Source organism: Lissotriton vulgaris, chromosome 7, assembly GCF_964263255.1.
Source record: "Lissotriton vulgaris chromosome 7, aLisVul1.2, whole genome shotgun sequence".
Taxonomy (NCBI): Eukaryota; Metazoa; Chordata; class Amphibia; order Caudata; family Salamandridae; genus Lissotriton; species Lissotriton vulgaris.
The window spans coordinates 378,225,647-378,246,576 of NC_141695.1; the positions used below are offsets into that span (position 1 = coordinate 378,225,647).

Here is a 20,930-nt window from a genome sequence, read left to right on the forward strand (position 1 = left end):
CTTTGTGTGCTTGGATGAGGAGTTTGAAGGTTATCGTCTTGTCAACGGGGAGCCAGTGCAAGTCTCTCAGGTGAGGTGTGATGTGGCTGCGGGGGGAGGGGGGGCGTGTCGAGGATCAGACGTGCAGAGGCGTTCTGAATCCATTGCAATAGTCTTAGGAGCTTGGCCGACGTTTCTGCGTAGAGGGCGTTTCCGTAGTCCAGCCTGCTGGTGATGAGGGCCTGGGTGACCGTTCTTCTCGTCACAGTGGGGATCCACTTGAAGATCCTACGGAGCAGTCGGAGGGTGTTGAAGCAGAATGAGGAGACGGCGTTGACCTGCTTAATCATGGAGAGCGTGGAGTCTAGGATGATCCCCAGGTTGCGTGCCTGGTCGGTGGATTTTGGGGCTGTTCCTAGAGTTGTCGGCCACCAGGAGTCGTCCCAGGCTGAGGGGGTGGAGCCGAGGATGAGGACCTCCGTTTTGTCGGAGTTCAGCTTAAGCCGGCTATTCCTCATCCATTCAGTGACGGCCTTGATTCCTTCGTGGAAGTTGGTTTTGGCGGTGTGAGGGTCTTTGGTGAGGGAGATGATCGGTTGGGTGTCGGCGTAGGAGATGATGTTGAGGTTGTGCTGTCGGGCGATGTGGGCGAGCGGTGCCATGTAGATGTTAAACAGCGTCGGGCTGACGGAGGATCTCTGGAGTACGCCGCAGATTTCGGTGGCAGTGGAGCCGAAGGGAGGTGGACGCTCTGAGTTCTGCCGGAGAGGAAGGATGTGGTCCAGTCCAGGGTCTTCGCTTGTATTCCGGCATTATGTAGACGTGTTCGTAGGGTGCGGTGGCAGACCGTGTCGAAGGCGGCTGACTGGTCCAGGAGGATGAGGGCCGCTGTTTATCTGTTGTCAAGCAGGGTCCTTATGTCATCGGTGGCGAGGAGGGCGGTTTCGGTGCTGTGGTTGCTGCGGAACCCAGACTAGGACGGGTCCAGGATGCTGTTTTCTCGTGGAAGCGGGTCAACTGTTTGTTGACTATTTTTATTGGTGACCTTTGCCGGGAAAGGGAGCAGGGAGATGGGTCGGAGGCTCTTGAGGTCCTCGGGGTCTGCCTTGGGTTTCTTGAGTAAGGCTTTGATATCGACGTGCTTCCAGCTTTCCGGGAATGTTGCTGTCTCGAAGGAGATGTTGATTACTTTCCGGAGATGGGGTGCGATGGCTGTGCTGGCTTTGTTAAAGATGTGGTGAGGGCATGGGTCTAGCGGTGATCCGGAGTGGATGGTGTTCATGGTCTCGCTGATGTCCTGGTTGGTGACGCCGGTCCATTAGAGCAATCTGTTCGTGCAAGTGGTGGTGGTGGGGGTGATGGTTGTTGGGGCGGTAGTGGCGTTGAAGCTGTTGTGGATGTCGGCGATTTTTGGGGGGAAGAAGGTGGCCAATGCGTCACACAGGTCTTGCGAAGGCGGAATGTCGTTAGTGTTGGAGCTGGGGTTGGAGAGTTCCTTCATGATGTGGAAGAGCTCTTTGCTCTTTGTGTGCGTTGTTTTCCAGGCGGTCTTTAATGAGGCCCTTTTGGTGGTTCTGATGAGTTGGTGGTGTCTGCGGGTGGAGTTCTTGTGGGCTGTGTAGCTGTTCGGTGTTAGTTCGCGGAGCCAGTTCTTCTCCATTTTTCGGCATGTTCGTTTGGAGGCCCTAGGTCTTCGGTGAACCAGGTGGCTTTTTTGTTGGTGTGGCTGTTGGAGGGAGTCTTGAGCGGGGCTATGGTGTTGGCGCAGTCGGTAATCCATTCTCTGAGGTTGCGAGCGGCGGTGTCTGGGTCGGCGGTTGGACAGTGGTTAGCTGGTCTTCTGTGACCTTGCGCCAGCAGCGTCGATTCATCAGGTGGGTGCGTTGGTGCATGGTGGGCTTCCTGAAGGTGAAGTGGATGCAGTGTTGGTCGGTCCAGTGGGGTTCGGTGGTGTGGTTGGAGACGTGAGGGCTTGCGGCGAAGATGGGGTCCAGTGTGTGGCAAACACTTGTCTTCTCAGTAAAAGCATAGTACATAACAGTAATAAGAGATTTTTTTTCCTTACACTTTACTAAGGTTTTTTGGGATTGACATACCTCTTTAAATTATTTATTTTTTAATGGTTCTCTGAGATGGCTGTATCCTTCCTTGTGTTTGGAAACATTAGCCTCTTTGCCTATAAAAGAAGAACAGGTTTGAGTAGCAGGCATGCTATATATTCATCACTGTGTCTCCAAGAATAATTTAACTTGTTTTAGGACCTGGTAATCTTTTTGCTTACATGACAGCCACCTACTTAGGATTTAGTCAGTATAGTATATTGGTATTATAGTCTGCTAAAGTGTCTGAAAATTAGGAAATCTGTCTTATCGCGAAGGGGAGTGATCCAGTTGAAGTGATAAGGGGTGGGGAGCAAACTAAAATGTAAATACCCCTACACCATAAATTCTTTTAAAGCTTGTCACTGATTACTTTAGTTACTATCCCTAATAGCCAATGGCGGCTTCTTATTCTTTCTACACTTTCTTTATCCACTTTATCCACTTTGCTAGCACACATATACATAGGATGTAAATCAGTGAACCATCGCCTCTTGTAATTGGGGGCACTTACCTGCGGGGGTCCAGCTCTTCATCTCCTACCAGCACACTCACTGCTGCACACGCTCTCCCCCCCACCGACGCCGCTCCTAACATCGCGGTCACTGCGGGGAGAGAGCAAAGACTACAGATCCCAGCGTCCCCTCACTGCCACCGGGGGCGCCGAACCGCCGCATCATCCTGCAGCGCCCGGAGGCGCATAAGAGGCAGCCGCCCCTGCTGCTGAGCGGGGGCCTCTTGTAATTGGGGGTACTTACCTGCGGGGGTCCAGCTCTTCATCTCCTACAAGCACACTCACTGCTGCACACGCTCTCCCCCCTACCGACGCCGCTCCTAACATCGCGGTCACTGCGGGGAGAGAGCAAAGACTACAGATCCCAGCGTCCCCTCACTGCCACCGGGGGCGCCGAACCGCCGCATCATCCTGCAGCGCCCGGAGGCGCATAAGAGGCAGCCGCCCCTCCCGCCTCGCGGGACGCGCGCGGGACCAGCCGGGCTAAGCCCGGGCAAAGGGCGGGCCCTCTGTGGCCCTCCGAGGACCGGGAAGGACGAGACGGGCCTCTCCCCTTGGCTTCATCAGAAAGGGGGGAATTACTCCGACGTACCAGCTGACTGACTACCAAGGTACTTTTTCGTCATCCGTCTGATTTACCCCACTAATTGCTTGATCATTCCCCTGTAATCACGATATCACGAAAGGGGGTAACAAATAAAGCTATCCCACATAGGAGTTCGCCAAAAGGCTCACAAGACTTACAAGGAATTACGCCAATTCAGACAAACCATTCTCCTGTACCTGTCTTTGACTATGGGAATTGCCTAACAGGGCTAGAGGAACTAAACAGATTATGCAGAACTAAGTACACTATAGCTGCAAGCAGCCCAGAATACATTAGCGCCCCTACCGTCTTACTAAACCCCAATACAGTTTGCGCAAACGACCCCAAAATAACTCAGCAGACATCCAAAGCACAGCACCAACTCGGCCTCCACCTGGTAAAAGGAAGTGTGAAACTGACAAACAAAATGTCAATCAACCCAAACATCCCAAATTGTCTTCAAATTCCTTGTTGCTTGCTATTACTTCCCCTCCAACTCCAGTCCTGGGTGAATCTGTGGGAGGGATAGATTTCTCAGCACCGCCCTCACAGTCGACCCTACTGACCCTAATTGAACGGCTAATTAACTCCGCCATTTCACCATTGATGGCAAAATTAGACCTCCTGGGGGATAGACTCACGGAATTAGAGACCACAATCAACGTAAACCTGGCCCCCACTAAAAATCTAGTATATACCAGACAATCCCCTCCATCTGTTGTTTCTGGAACCCCTAAACCAACTGCATTATTCACCAATGCTCCGACTCAGGCTCCAGCTCCTAACATACCAGATTCAAAAGACCCTCATCCCCTGCCAAATCGTGTTTTCCCACAGCGCAATATCGCCAGATCAGGGTCAAACATAGCACCTCATATTCATTTACCACCAGAGGCTGCTCCCTTTGTCTATGTACTATCAGGAGTGCCACCTATCATACAGGGGAAAACTGAAACCCAACATGAGCTACAAAACAAGGTTATTCACTGGCTATCTAGGAATAGACCCCTGCCTGCTGCCTAAATGGCAGAATACTAACTGTTAGAAGGGTGGGCTGGCTAGGTCCCCTCCGAAAGGATATCGCCGGGGATCTGGTCCTAGTGAAATTTCGTAACAAAAACATTGTTCCGTTTCTCCAGTCCTGGTACCGGCAAGAAGAAGTTGGCCCGATATATACCGGGGACCTTTATGACTTTTACCCTCATTACCCCTCACTTAGACAAGGGGCAGGTTACACTCACGCTATTGGTAAAACTGCTTGGTAAATCTGCTTGTTGATCGATCAATAGCAACCTCCCTGCACCTAACCGTTATGACATGCTGTATAATAACCAACGCCATAGAGCTCTTTATTAGTAGCTTATGGGGAGGGCGAATTCTATTTAAAGGCAGGATTGTTAGAATATATAATTTACCTAAGTATTGTGTAAAGTCGTTGTTCATTATGATTGAGGTGTGTACACTTTAGGGCCGAGATTCTTTCTCTTTGAACGATCCTTTAATTCCACTTTTATTTTTGTCTATAATTTGCAGTCCATGTTTTGGTTGTTTTAAATGTATGTTTTTAAAATTGTACGCTTTTATGATTTGCACTACAAAATCGAATAAAGCTAAACTGAACTGAACAGTGAACCATCGCTTCATGCGAAAAAAGACATGGTATGTATGTAAATACTTGCCACTTAAATAAGTATCTTTACTGGTCCCCATTGGGTTCGGTTTTCAAATCGAACCCAACAGAGACCTACACTAGACCTTTAACAGATGGGCCACATGCTGGATTAAAGTATGTGTGCAACCTCTGTTTAACTCCCAGCAGCTGGCTACCTGGCCCGTAGCTCTCTAACCTTTATTTTATAGGATAAGGTTAGCCACATATGAAGAGCTGCCACACCTAGAAAACGATGCCCTAATACAGACAAGGACTGCACTTCCAGGCACAGAAACAGCCATTGAACTTATGATGCCTTTTGGCGCAAAAGGAATAACACCAAGGTCCATTGACCGTGTCAGTGCTCCTCGAAGGTGGAGCCCCCAATTTTGGCACTCTTCGAATGTGTCCCTCACATGCACAGTTCCTGCCCTGAGAAGGACCTACACTAGAACTTTCCGGTCCCCATAAGAAGGTTGAAGCATGTCGACATATATATTAAAGTGGCCATATGCATGTGTGTTAGCCGAGTGGATGAAGGCTCTAGAAAGAAGCAGCAGCAGTCATTGGCTCTAATGGATATGGACTAAATGACGTGACCTGTGACAAGCTATAAAAGAATTTATGGCGTAGGGAGTATAAAAAGATTTTCAATACATGAAAATTGGGAAAGGCGTGTGCCATGCCAACACACCACCGCCCTGGCATACATCAGTCACCCCTCTTGCTGGGTGCCTTATGCCAGTGGTGAGGGTACAGGTGCATGAGCCCTGTACCCCTAAAGTGCCCAAGTCCATTCCTGTGCACTGTAAGTGCAGTGCTGCCATTAAGAGTATATGGTGCTGGGACTTTGTCATTGCGAACTCCACAACACCATAATGGCTACACTGAAAACTGGGAAGTTTGGTATCAAACTTCTCAGCACATTAAACCCAAACTGATGCCACTGTGGGATTTAATTTAAAATGCACAACAGAGGACATCTTAGAGATGCCCCTGAAACTCGACTAACTCCTAGTTACCTGACTGAGGGGCTGCTTAGGCTACCACCAACAGACCTATTTCTGTGCCCCTTTGTCGATAGTCTGCTGCTTCGGGGGCCTGAAACAATGCATATCCTTGGACGAGGTTCCAAACCTCCTCCCCCAGGATGGGCAAGGTTCACGAGAGGGGAAGCTTCAAAAGCATGCCGCCTTTGTGAGCTTCTCCAGACCATTTGCTGCTTTTAGCAACTGGTCCCCACTGGTTCTATCCCCACTTTGGGCGGGAGAGCCGGCGGGAAAAACAAGTGAAGGAAAGAAGTGTGCCCTCAGGTGGGGTGAAGCACAACTGAGTCCCCGCCATCTTGAGGATAAGGGAACCTAGCCAACCACGGACAGGCTCCTGACCCCTCCCACCTATTGCCATTTTACTGAGACAAAAGCGAGGCTCTTCCACTCTTTTCGGGCACCATAAAAGCATTAAATGACGGTTACCCCTTTCACTGGAAATCATTGCAACTAAAATATCTGGGCATTTTGGTTAACTGAGGCTTGGAAGAAATGGTCTCGGACAATGTCACCCCTCATAGCACAAATGGAAACTGATTTCGCCAATTGGTCCCCTCAGTTTTTCCATGTGGGGGAAGAGTACAGGCGGTAAGGATGGTCATGTTACTTCGCTTCACTTACGTTCTGGGAATGCTACCGATTGTAGTACTTCTGTCCACACTACGTTGCGTAGACGCCCATATAAGGAACTTTGTCTGGGGATCCATGCATCCTAGTCTAGCAGCTGCCAAATTAATGGCTTGCCGCTCCCATGGCAAATTGGGTTTACCATCTCTGGAGCATTATTCTCTAGCACTGCGCCTATCGCATTTAGCCTATCTACTCCCAGACACCACTGACTCCCACAATGGAACACTCACTACTTGACAGTGATGGCGGCCTTGAATTTCCCTACGGTGCCCGCAACCCATGAACATCACCTCTACACCCAGTGTTGCAAGCTACATATCAAGCATGGCAAAGAGCACAAAGTCTTCTAGGTGTCGCTCATCGTTTGCACTTTAAAGCCCCACTTTGGGGTAAAAAGAGCATCTGAGTATATGGTTGTGCGCTTCACTGGCATAGTTGGCGATCAAGAAGAACCGAGACACTGGACCAGGTCATAATAAACGGTTAGTTGAAGTCCTTTGCCCTGCTTTGTGAGGAATTTGATCTCCCATTGCATCAAGCGTGGCGACACCTGCAATTACAGCACTGCATGAGATTATGCCTGGACCCACATCCCTGGACATTGGAACCCTTGCTGATATTGCACTATCTCCTCATTTGGTGATGACACAAGGGAGTGGTGATGGGATTGTATGGTGAGTTGACTAACCACTTACATCCACAACCTCTCCTTAGAGGTCTCCGTGAGAAATGGCAGGAGCGCCTACGCATTACCATTGCTGGAAGCCCTAGACAAGGGTACTCTGGATGCGTGTTTGAAATTATTTTTTCTGATAGATACATCTGCCGTGTTGTTTCCTCACCTTGTGAATATCCCCTTGCGTCAGCAACATTCGGAAATTCTTTTCGTAGCCTTGCGCCGACGTGGACTTAGACGTCATAGAGATATGGCATCGCACGCGACTCCGCTGACGTCACCGACGCCTACAATAGGCCCACGCCGGCGTGATGACATCAGTTCTCTTTTTTCCGCGTCGTCGACGCTAACAGTTTTGGGATACTCTGTAGCTTCTAGTTACTCTGTTGCTGTATTTCTTAGTTTCTCTGTTCTCTTGCCTCTTTGTTCGATAATATGTCGACAAAAGACGGGAATGTGGAAAGATGATGTCCGTTACGGACCCACACCAGGACTGTATTTGGTGTTTGAGCTCCGACCACGACGTGGATGGGTGTTCGTCGTGACAAAAGATGAATCCAAAGGCCCTGCGAGAAAGGGAGTCTAAGCTTCTTGTGGCTTAACTGAAGGCCGATAAAGTTAGGAAATCTTCGAAATCCCATTCGAGGTCGAGGTCTCGGGAGGCGTCGGCTTCGAGGTCTTCGTCGGATCACGCTTCGAGGTCACGTAAGAAGCATAAGAAGAGGAGACATGAGTCTCGACGTCATTCGGGTGATAAGTCTGGCTCGAGGTCGAGATCACTCAAAGTTAAATCTAAAGTAATTCCTCCACAAGAGATTTTGGATCAAGAGAGCGAGGCCTCGCCTTCGGAGTCGCAAGTTCATTCTCTGACTCCCGCACCGTCTCCGGCTCAAGAAGAGGTCGATGAAGTTCCTGTGGAGGTTGAGGAATCAACTCCTGTTGTTGAGACAGATTCGAATCTACCTCGAGGTCGACCTGAGCATCCACCTTTTCCAGCTCCAGGTCAGGATCCTTCAGCGTTTCTCAACGCTATGTATGATGTTTTCTCAAGGTCTTGGTACCCCTCTAGAGCGCCTTCGGGTCCCATGGGTCCCATGGGTCCAATGGCATTTAATTTGGGGGTGCCTCATTCATATGCCCCGGCACCTTTCATGCCGTTTTTGCCGGCTCCGACCCCGCTGTGGCAGTACCAGGCTCCACCGAGGTCGACGCCGATGTCCAAGCAAATCTCTGGAACATCCTTCTAAGCCTTCGGATTCGATTCCGACGTCGGCGCCGTCGGAGTAGACAGTGGATCCGGCTGCACTTCGTGTTAAGCAGAGATCTAGGAGAGAGGCTCAACGTCTACTAGAAGAGCTGAGGTATTGTGAGTCTCATTCTGACTTGGAAGAAGGTCAGCTGGATGAAAATTATTTCGAGGATCTAGCAGAGGCTAGTGGTCTTGAGTTTTCTCTAGAGTGGGTTTTACCATCAGGTTCTGATGTACCGTCTAAAGATGTTCAGCCATATCATGTGGTGATGAAAAAAGCAGCGGGACTTTTAGGTTTAAAATTGCCAACTGTTGAATTTAAATCGAATCTGCTTACTGAGGTTCTTCATTCTCCGAGTTCAGCTGTGGAGCCATTGCTCCCTTTTAATGATGCTTTGACTGATCCCATTGTGGAGGTGTGGAAGAAGCCTCTTTCTGCTCTGCTGTCTCGAAAGGTGTGGCTAGGAGGTATAGAGTGGCTCCTGAGGACCCTGCCTTTTTGTCGTCTCACCCTTCTGAAAGTTTGGTAATTCAGGCGGCATGTTCTAAGAAGTCAGTTGGTGCTTTTCCCCAAGTTCCTGGTGACAAGGAAGCTAAAAAGCAGGATCAAGTGGCCAAGAAAACTTTCTCTTCCGCGAGTATGGCGTTAAAATCAACAAATGCCTCTTGCCTTATGGGAAGATACGTCCACGCTCTTATGGACTCCGTACGTACGTTGATCCCTAAGGTTCCTGAAGACTGCAGAGGAGACTTTGAAGAAGTTTTATCTGACACTCAAGCAGCAGCTCGTCAGGTTATTCAGAGCGGCCTTGATACTGCAGATTCTGTGGCAAGGATCATGGGCACTGCTGTTGCCACAAGGCGTTCAGCTTGGTTAAAATCCTCAGATTTTTCTGCCGATGTACAGTCTGCTTTGTTAGATCTGCCTTTCGATGGTGAAGGACTCTTTGGCAAGAAGGCAGATTCGGCCTTGGAGAGGTTTAAGGATAGCAGGGCGACTGCTAGATCTCTTGGTCTACAAGTAAGAGGTTCTACAGCCAGGAAATTCAGAGGCTTTGGTCGCTCTTCTTTTCGTACATTTAGACAAGGTCAGCAGCAGCATCAACAGCAGCAGCAAAATACCTTGTATAAGTCGTACAGGGGAAGGCAAAGGGTACGTCCTCGAGGGCGTCAGGCCTCTTCCTCCTCCACCAACCCCCCAGCCACAGAAAAGCAGCCCTAGATCCGCCATTCAGGATCATGTGGTTCCGGTGGGGGGTCGGCTTACCCACTTTCTACGGGATTGGGAATCGGTTACATCAGATCTTTGGGTTCTCAATCTCGTAGAAAATGGGTATGCCCTTCCCTTTCGGGAATTCCCTCCCAAATACCCTCCTTGCCAGGGATATTGCTCAGAAGAGCATCTGTTACTCCTACAGGAGGAAGTTCAAACTCTGTTGAGAAAGGGTGCGATAGAGGTGGTCCCAGAGCAGGAAAAAGGTCAAGGATGCTACTCCCAGTATTTTCTGATCCCCAAGAAGGATGGCAGGCTTCGTCCAATCTTGGATCTCAGGAACTTGAATTTTTATCTGAAACAAGAGAAATTCAAGATGCTCACCCTTGCTCAGGTTCTTCAGATGTTTCAAAACATTACATGACTGGTATTGGATGCCTTTAAAACTGCAACGAGCAGGATTATTGCCACACTCTAAATGCTGGAGATGTTCAGGAGTTGACTGTGACTTCCCCATATCCTAAGCACCACTCCTTCTATAAAGCGTTTCTGGACCTACGTAGGGGATATCCTGAGTGAATCAATTCCCCTCTGACTCCCCTTACCCCGCCTACCATTTTGCTGCACGATCTAAGGGATACACCTGACATTATGCTATCTCAACACCGCCTTTCACACACTGCGCTCTCTACAACCAAAAGTTGTATCATAAGACCGTGAGGATCGCCCAACCTTCCTTTGCAGGAGGACTGGATGGTAGCAATGATTCAGGTTGCGTCCCACCAACGTGTAATATATGGTCGGCAAGACCAGGATAAGACGTTCAAACAAGCATGGGCTCCTTTTCTTCGAGACCTCTAATTTCTGTTCCTGATTCCCCCATCCCATTTTGCCCATACTTCTCCCCCTCTTCTATCCCCTATTTTCCCCCTCCTCTTCTATCCCCTTCTCTTCCTCCTTCTTTCTCACTCGCCCCTTCTGCCTTACTTTCTCTCATTGCACAAGTGGCTTTACGCCCTCCATCCCCCTCCTTCCACCCCTCCCCCTTTTTATATTTGACCAAGAGTCCAGGCTTAGGTTTCTAGAAAGAGAGCAGAGAAGGGCTAAGCTCCCATCAATGATGGCAGCAACTTAAAACCTAGGAAAAAAGTTATTATGGCCCTAAAATCCCCAAAGGGATTGTCCCCAAAAATGAGGAAGGTGATATGACCAAATGGTTCACAGCCTTTGAGATGGCTTGTGGAATGAGGCAAGTGACACTGGGGATACTTATTTTGAGAACTGTTCTCTGGTAAGTGCAGAGACAGACTTCTGACCCTCACTGGGATAGATGCTGAGTCCTATGACCTCATGAAGGGCCCCTGATTGAGGGCTTTGGACTCGCAACTGGGTAGTATAGGATTAGATTCAGGGGGTTCACCAAACCCCAAGCCTTTCCAGGGTTGACTTCATAGAATACACAGTAAAAATACTAGATGGTTGGTGAACTGGAAGTGAAGCTCATGGCTATGTTGGGTGTTATAATCTCATGATTAAAGAACACATGTTGAGTAATTGCCAGTATCTGGTGGACCTAGGTCAAATTTCTCCCCAAGAATTGGAAAAGAAGACAGACCTTTGGTTTAAGACTAGTGTGACCAAAACGTCCACTGGGAATGACCAAAATAAAAGGGTTACAAAACCTCCCAGGGGTAAAGGGGGTGACCTTCCTCCCCACGTGCCCTCCCCCCTCGATAAAATCCAAGAGTCTTCTAAAAGCCCCCAAGAACCTGCTCACGAGGGTGGGCCACAGAAATCTTCCCAGCCCACTGGTGGATGTAAGAGTAAAAGTTTTGATCCCCTGATGGCCTGGTGTCGCACCTGTAAGAAGGTAGGACACCAAACTGGAGATTCTGCCTGTTCTAACAAGAATGTCCCTAGTCCACCTAGTCAATCTCTAGTTAGTACTGGTGTGGCAAATCTCCAGATGGGATCAACATTGTGCCAGGAGCAAACCAGGGTTCACACTGAAGCTGTTCTAGTTTCTGAAGAGAAGGGAGAGTTGGCCACTTTACTGCTCAGTGTCATTCCATAGCTATGGTGACAGAATGGGGGGAGGGGGTTGCTGGTTTGAAACGGGTAGTAGTCTCTCCAAAGCTTTCAGCTGCCTGTATGTTTGGAAATTACCTGGAGACATAGGCATGGGCTGAGGTAGAGCTGAAAATCCATGCAGCACATCCCTGAAATAGTATGTCAAGACCCAAGCACAGGGTGAAAAAGAAGTTTGGCCTGAAAAGATGACCCAGCCCTCCAAGAGGAAAGGTAATAAGAATGAGGGACTAGCTTCTGAACAGCAAAAAGCTCGAACTCATTTCGGGGAGAGGACTTGTCAGTCCAAGAGGGAACTGAGCCCATGGATCTTGGACCTTACCAGGTTGAGCTCCTGGCCCCAGGGGGGCCCTCTAGAGAACCGCTGGGCCCTGGACAGCAAGTTTCGCCCACTCTTGAGAGCCTGCGACAGCAAGCTGCTGCACAGGAACAGGGAGTTGTCAGTGCCTCCAACAGGACCTATTGGGAGGAGAGGCTCCTGTACACTGATGCAAGAGACGCCACAACTGATGCCACTAGGAGAGTGGTAGTGCCTCAGCTGAAGAGGGCGTTATTGCTCACAATTGGCCATGACATCCCCTTAGCTGATTCAGGATAGGGGGTGGTGATGGACAGTTTGGTCTGCCCTGTTCCCATGATGCACTGGGCCAGGGACAGACTAATTTGCATGTAGCCCGGTTCTGAGCTGGGATGGTGCAGTGAGCTAAAAAACGGTGATGGATCAAGCCCTGATCTGTTGACTGGGTAGGAGTGTTCTGCTTTATTCAGATACTCTGTCAATCACCACCCCCTTTTCTGAATCCCCTTAGCTGGGCACCTGGGTCAGACTAAAACTTGGTAAAGGCTTGTCCACCATTTCTACTGATCCCAGAAAGTAAAGGCGTTTGTCAGCACCTGTCAGGCCTGTGGCAAAGCAGGGGTCCCAAAGGACCCCAGGAATTCCAGTGGTTGGGATTCCCTTTCAAAGGGTTAGTGTGGACATAGTCGGTCCACTTGAACCACCCACAGCCTCAGGAAACCACTGCATACTGGTAGTAGTGAATCATGCTACCAGGTAGCCAGAAGCGATTCCCCTTAGGGCTACTACAGCCGCTACAGTAGCCAAAGCCCTCATTGGTGTATTCACCAGGGTAGGATTCCCTAAGGAGATGGTGTCAGACAGAGGATCCAGCTTCATGTCTGCATACCTAAAACACATGTGGAATGAGTGTGGAGTGAACTTCAAATATACTACACCGTTTCACCCACAAACCATTAGCCTTGAGAGATTCAACAAGACATTGAAAGGCATGATCGTGGGACTCCCTGACAAACTCAAAAGGATATGGAATGTCCTCTTGCTATGCCTGATTTTCGCTTAAGAAGTTCCTCAGCAGGGAGTAGGGTTTTCTCTTTGAACTTCTGTTTGGCCATCCTGTGAGGAGTCCACCTGCTCTGCTTAAAAGAAGGTTGAAAGAGGCCTCAACGTGAACCTAAACAAGGTGTGGTGTACTGTGTGCCTAGCCTCCGCTCTTGGATGGCAGAGTATGTGGAAAAGGCATTCAAACATCTTGAGGCCAGCCAACTCCTCCAGAAGCTGTGGTATGATCAAAAAGCTGCAGTGGTGGAGTTTCTGCCTGGACAAAATGGGAGGGTTTTGGGGCCCTCTTAGACAGATGGAGTGGCACTTGCCCTATCCTTGAAAAAAAGTGGGGTCACCTTCTTGGTAGACCCCAAGAGGGTGATCCATGTGGACCGCCTGAAACTTTTCAGTGACAGGGCTGATAATGTCCATGCTGTTGGTCACTGATGAGGATCAGGAGACCAAGTGATCCTCTCCTTGATCTCCTCTCTTACAGTCCAAAAGATGGGTCAGTTGATGGCGATATCTACTCCGAAACCCTCACTGCCCAACAGCAGACTGACTCTAGGCATGTCCTGCAACAGTATGCTGGGCTCTTCTCTTTGACCCCTGGCCAGAGACACGGGTGTACCCACGATGTGGACACTGGGGACAGCTTGCCTGTCAAAACAAAGATCTCTCTGACCAAGTTAAGGAGAGCATCAAATCCGAAGGAAGCAAGATGCTGGAGTTAGGGTTATTGGGCCCTCTGAAAGTCTCTGGGCCAGCCCATTGGCCTTAGGCTCTTGCCTGTGCTAGATTTATTATGGCATGCACCCAGAGAACACCTTAGAGGTGCCCCCTGAAAAACCTACCAGTATTTAGTGTGTCGGCTGACTGGTAGTGTCCAGCTTGCCACCACAGACAAGTTTCTGACCCCGTGCTGGTGAGTCCCTTCGCGTTCCGAGATCAGAAACAGTCTGCCCCGGAGGAAGGTGTTCACACCTCCTCCAGCGGGAGGGCTAATGTTTTAGCATATTGAGGCCAGCGGCTTCAAAGCCTCTGCCACCTTTGGTATGCAACCTTGGCTTCCCTCCAGACCTGGGAATGCCACCCCCTGCACTGAGACCCATTTGACACCAGGACAAGCAGGAAAACTAGCTAGTCAGAAGGCTTGTTCACTCTCAGGCTAGTCACACCCCAAAGGTGGGCTACCTGAAGTGAACAACAAAGGATGGGTTTCACCATCTTTTTTTTGGAAAGTGTGTGCTCACTCCTAGCAGGAAGTGGTCATATAGGTGGTGTAGTCGCACCAACGGTAAGTAGCCCATGGGCTACTACCTTACACTCTCCTAAACACCCCTAAATTTAGATTTGGCTACTAGGAACAGAAGATGGACAAAAGAGCCGACAAGAACGGCTGGCCAGCTCCGACATTGGTGCCAAACCATGCCTGCTGCTGTCCCAACAATTGCAAAGACTCAACTCGTCCAGCAACTGTGCATCCTTCTAATGCCTTGAAGGGCTGCCAGCACTTTGCTATCCAGTCAGCATCTCCCTTGACGTGGAGGAGCCACTTCCATGCAGTCTGCAGACACTGACTGCATCTGCCCGGTACACCGTTCTGCTGATCACCGGGTCCACAGAGCAGCACCCCAGGAGAAGGACTTCCTGGCTTCCAGAGGTCATCCTCATCTCCCCAGCGAGTTTTGATCCACTAGAACTTCAGAGAGCCCCCCAGCACCAATACCCTGGGTAACAGGCCTGTGCAGCAATTTGTTAATAAGATCTGCCTGAGACCAAGGTGACATTTGGGGTAGCTGCCCAATGTTGTATTCCTAGATTCAAGACAAGTGGAATTAATTACATGAACATCCACCTCCATTTATCTGAGGAATGTGAGGAGGAAAGTTGATACAAATGACCACACAAAATGCCACTAGAACCTGATAATGATTTATGTTGAAGCAGAGTGTATGTATGGTTTTGAAACTGGCCTGTTACTAGGCTTGCATCGCTCGAGAGAAGTAGTGGGATCATAATGGGAACAGAACCAGTGTTAATAGGTTTCCCACTACTGGGGAGAGCAGGGTACCTGATTTTACCAAACCAGTATGTGGCCTTGCTGGAGGAGTTCCAGCAACAGTTAGTCTGCAGACAACGTGAAAACCTTCCAAGAACCATGCTACCTGGGATTTTTTTCAGCCCTAAGACTTAATGGTGGGCCCTTAATGAGTAAAGGTTTGAGGCCCTCCAACACTGCTGGGTTTACTAATCTATTTTTCAGGCCCCATTTAATTGAGAATAAGAACTCTACTACACTTGGACAAGACTAGGAATTCTGATTGCTAATACCTAGGAGCACACTGGGGCCTTGTATCCTGTTATTCCCCCTACCCAAGTGCTGCAAACTATTCTCAAGGGTCAGATCAGCTGGTTTCTTGAGCTTCAATGGGGAATCCAGGACAAGATGACTATTTGGAAGGACAAATCAGCAAGCCTAGTGTGATTGGACCGTTGGTTGTGGCCCTGAGGCAGTGTGGGAAGATAAGGCAGCTTCCCTCTTTGATCTGTGACTTGGATTGCCCAGAGAAGCTTCTGAACAGATGTGTGCTTTAGAAATGACTTCGAAACTGACATTCGTACTGTGAAAGTGGAGTTTGGATGTTTTATCATTTGCACATGTGACCTGGGTTTCCCCTATTAGAGCTCCAGAAGGTTTGTAGAGCATATGGTTTCTCAGCCTAGAAGATGACACTCTTCCACACCGTCACGATTTGTGTAAGGCCGAGCATTTTGCTGATGCAGGAGTTCATTTTGGCTTCCCCGTTGTTTTCTTTGGATGCTCTATGCATTTTCTTTAAAGAATCTTAACTCCTGATTGCTTTAGGCAATTTTTATTTTGGCATTTGAATCATTCAGTATATCTTATGTTCGAGGCATATGAGCTGCAGAATTAATACTTTTGCATAGATCCCCATCTGGTGTTGGGCTCGGATGCCTGCACCTTGTTGTCTTGTAAGAAGTCTTTGTAGTCAGGATATAGGTGACTCCTCCTTTGGACGATAGTACGCATGGGCATCGACTCCATTCTTAGATTGTTTTTTTCCGCCATCGGGTTCGGATGCAACTTTGGCGCTCTGGTTCGGTACTGTGTTTTCAGACCTTTTTCGACGTGCAAAACATCACAAATCTTTATTGTTTAGTTTGCGTGCTTTGACGCTCTAACTTAAGAATTCCCAATTCCGGTCGTCGACGCGGGCGGCTGGGCCTATCGACACTGTTCGGGCCTACGGCTAATGGAAAGGGCTCCATTTAAAAAATGCCCCCAGTGTGGAGCTAAATTTCCACACAGCGACCATCACAAGGTGTTCAACCTTTCTCTTGCCAGAGCACGAAGAGAAATATTGCCAGGCCTGCACCTCCCTTCCTATCCATAGAAAACTATCCATGATCGCAGGGCTCGACGACACGTCATAGCGCAACGATTGGCACCGGTGCCAGAAGATATCTTACGATGAAGGCCCGACGTCCCAGAGGCAGAAGATTCTCAGGAGCTCGACATCGTATCCGAGGCTGATGACCACTCCGATGACCACATCACTTCAGGTCAACAAGTGAGTAGAACTGCCCCTGATCCTACCCCACCCAAAAAGACTGCTCCAGTCAAAACTTCGCCTGAAGGCCTCAGTCGAGACTGAAAGAACACTTAAGAAGCCCCGGCTCCAGGCACGGCTCCGATGACACAGGAAAAGCCTTACGGCGGCTCCACACCGAGCAAGCTGCACATCAGTGCGCCATCAGCACCGTCTGCACCAAAAGCAGGAACATTTCACGCTATCAATAAAAAGGCGCCTCCGCGCCAAGTACTTTTGCACCGAAAGACCAAAACCTTCGGATCCGAAAACGATTTCGGACTCTAAGCCGAAGGACCTAAAAACCCCTTCAAAGGCTCCAGAGCACAAATCTAAACCACATTCAGAACTGAAAAAATCGGTGCTGTAACCAAACATTGAGGAGGAACGGTTTCTACCAGATCCCATCGATCCGAAACAGATAACACTGCAAGTGGACCCTAAAACAGGCCATATTATCAGTATCCCCACGAACAAGAGAACATTGGACACCCCACCCATTCCAGAGGTGTCTGTGAGGAAAAAGAACTGTGTAACCTCACCATTTACACCCTCTTTTCCTGTTCTTCCTACTTAGCCTTTCTCTCCTCCAAAGTCTCCTATACTTCCTCCATACTCACCACCACCACAGGATGGTGATGAACTAGGGGGTGGAAATGACCCCTTCAATGATCCTAATGATTTCACTGACATACCAATGACACATGGGATGACTTCAATCACCCTCTAGATCCTTCAGACCTTCCTGATCCAGAGGCATGCCCAACCAGACCATCCCCCCTAGACGACAACATTGGCTTTAGTCAGCTTATCGATAGGGCTGCCCAATATCATGGTGTGCAAATGCATTCAGACCCCACAGAGGAGGACTTCCTGGTAGACACGTTTGCACAGTCACAAAGACCAGTACAAACATTACCCATACTAAAAGGTGTCATCAACCATGCTTCAGACGTCTTCAAAGACCCTGTCAGGACCAGGATTCTCAATCCTCGGATTGATAAAACATATAAACCTGCTCCTAATGATCCCACCTACATTAAAGGTCAACTCCCCATATATTTCCTGATAGTGACCAATGCTAGGAAGCGGGCTAATTCCCAAAATCTGGTGATGCGCGACCTCCAGACAGAGTCAAAACTTCTGGACGCTTCTGGCAAACGAGTTTCCTCCCAAGCAGCTAATCACTGGAGGACAGTTAATGCACAAGCATTACTTGCTATATAGATGGGGCTCACTACGACGAGCTTGAGGGCCTAATGCAGCATCTGCCTGATCAATACAAGGCCAAAGCCAATGATTTGATTCAGGAGGGCAAATTAATAATAAACGCATCCATTAAATGTGCCCTCGATGCAGCAGACACTGCATCTAGATCAATCAACACTAGTCTGTTATTGCGAAGGAATGCATGGTTGTGCATTTCTGGTTTCAAACAAGAAGTGCAAATACTATCCTCAATCAGCCGTTCAATCAGGAACAACTTTTTGGCCCAGCTGTAGACACAACATTAGAGAAAATGAAAAAAGACTCTGAGACTGCATAATCTATTGGAGCATTACAGTCTCCAGCGAAACGAGGCTCCTTTCGTCGCTCCTTTTATAGAGGTGCATCCAAAAACATCAGTACAGTTTCTTCTTCTTCCTCCTCCTACAAAAGTCCCACACAAACATCCCCCAACAAGGGATATTTCAGAGGTGGGTACAGGGGAAATAACAAAGGGAGAGACCAAGGTAACAATACTCTCACCTCCCCCACTAACAAACAGTGACTTTCCTCCACTACCTTCAGACCATTCCACTCCGGTCGGAGGGAGACTCACAGTTCCTACCTGTCTGGAATTCCATCACTACAGACAAGTGGGTTTAGACAAATTATCCAGTATGGTTACTGCCTGGAACTTGCTGCAACTACCCCTCCTCTCCCCAAAAACATCGCCCAAACAACGTACCATGTCCACAGAACATCTAACGCTCCTCAAATAGGAAGTTCTCTCACTGCTCAAAAGCATGCAATAGAACCAGTTCCCCTAGAGCAGGGGTCTCCAAACCGGTCCTGGAGGGCCGGATCCATGCCAGATTTTTAAAATTACTACATGTATCTCAATGGGGATATCCAAAAAATCTGGCATGGATCCGGCCCTCCAGGACAGGTTTGGAGACCCCTGCCCTAGAGCATCAAGGGACAGGAGTTTACTCCCTACAGTTTCTAATCCCCAAAAAGGATGGTCCTCTCAGACCAATACTGGACCTCGGACCTCTCAATTTCTACATACTGTCAGATCACTTTCGCATGATCACTCTTCAACAAGTCCTTCCACTACTTCAACAAGGCGACTTCCTTGCAACATTAGATCTCAAGGAATCCTACTCCCATATTCCCATACACCCTTCTCACCGGAAATATCCAAGATTCACAGTGGACGGCCAACACTAGCAGTTTAACGTTCTCCCATTCGGGGTAACCACAGCCTCCCAGGGTCTTCACTAAGTGTCTCGCAGTAGTAGCTGCACACTTGCGAAGACAGCAGATCCATGTGATTCCATAAATGGACGACTTGCGGAAAAAAGCCAAGTCCCACAGTCAGTGTGTTCATCACACTCACCAAACCATTCTGCTGCTACACCACTTGGGGTTCTTAATCAACCATACCAAGTCACATCTGCAGCCTTCCTACCCACATCAATATCTAGGGGCCACGATAGACACTTCCAAAGCTCTAGCATACCTTAACACCTTGACTGCTGCCCAGATTTATCACCAGTGCTGGGCCCCAATGTTAATGGGTGTGGTCATGACGGAATGGTTCCGTCATTAGCACAGCTCAACCGATGCTCATGACGGAACCGTTCCGTCATGAGCATCGAAGGGGTTAATACAGCCAGGATAGCAAGTATGCAAACCCTCATCACAAACTTTCAACATCAACACTCCCTTCAAGCTCAAGTGTTTATGCAGCTCAGAGGAATGATGGCCTCTTGCATTTTCATAGTACCTCACGCAAGACTTCAGATGCACCCCCTACAAGCATGCTTAGCACGTCAGAGGAATCCGGCTCAAGATCTTACAGATCTGGTGTTGGTGGACAGCCGCACACATCGCTCTCTGCAGTGGTGGAACACACACAACCTTTCCAGAGGGCAGCCGTTCCTAGTGCCAGTTCCACAGATGGTGCTAACAGCAGATGCATCGCTCACCGGCTGGGTAGCCCATCTCCTAAACCACACAATACAGGGCAAGTGGACCACCCAACAAAAACTGCTCCACAATAATGACCTAGAAATACTAGCAATATTTCTAGCTTTACAGTTCTACAAAAACAAGGCGGAACACACTCTTTGCAGCTGTCTCAGCTAGCACAAAGTATATGGAGATGGGCCATTTTACAAAATATATATCTTCTGGCAGAACATCTTCCAGGAGTGCACAATCAGATTGTGGATCTGCTAAGTCATCAGACACACAAGATCCACGAATGGGGAACTTCATCCTCAAGTTCTTCAACCATTTTTCCACATGTGGGGCCACCCAGACATAGATCTGTTCGCCACACACGCAAACGCAAAATGCCCAACCTTCGCAGTCAGTTTTCCACAGGCAATGCGATATGGATGAACTGGTCCGGTAAATTTGCGTATGCTTTTCCGCCAATCCCACTCATTCCGCTAGTAGTACGCAAGCTCAATCAACAGTCTCTCAAAATGATCTTAGTTGCTCCCACATGGGCACGGCAACCATGGTTCACAACACTCCTCGAACTCTCAGTAGTTCCACACCAAAAATGGCATCCCTCCCCAACACTGCTAACGCACAACCATGGAGACATAAGACACCCAAATCCAACACAACTCAATCTAGCGATCTGGCTCCTGCAGTCCTAGAGTTTGGTTACCTTAACCTCCCACCGGACTGTATGAACATTATCAAAGAAGCCAGACGCCCTACCACTGTAGCATGCTATGCAGCCAAATGGAAAGGATTCGTCATTTACTGCAATCACAAAATTGACCCGCTAGATGCTTCAATTCAGAACACCATTTGCTATTTACTGCATCTACAAAAATGTAATCTAGCATACTCATCCATAAGATTACATCTGGCTGCCCTTGCCGCCTACCTGCAAAACAGCATTTGTCATTGTTCAGAGTACCTGCTATCAAAGCTTTTTTGGAAGGCTTTAAAAGGATAATTCCTCCCACACTGCCACCCTCTCTGGTGTAGAATCTAAACATTGTACTTA

The 20,930-nt window shown here is 48.8% G+C and overlaps 1 protein-coding gene across 1 annotated transcript in view; it reads left to right on the top strand.

Annotated features, from left to right (window-relative positions):
• The window catches only part of LOC147701684 (uncharacterized), a 761,267-nt gene that overhangs the window by 443,532 nt on the left and 296,805 nt on the right, over positions 1–20,930 (top strand). The window lies entirely within an intron of this gene.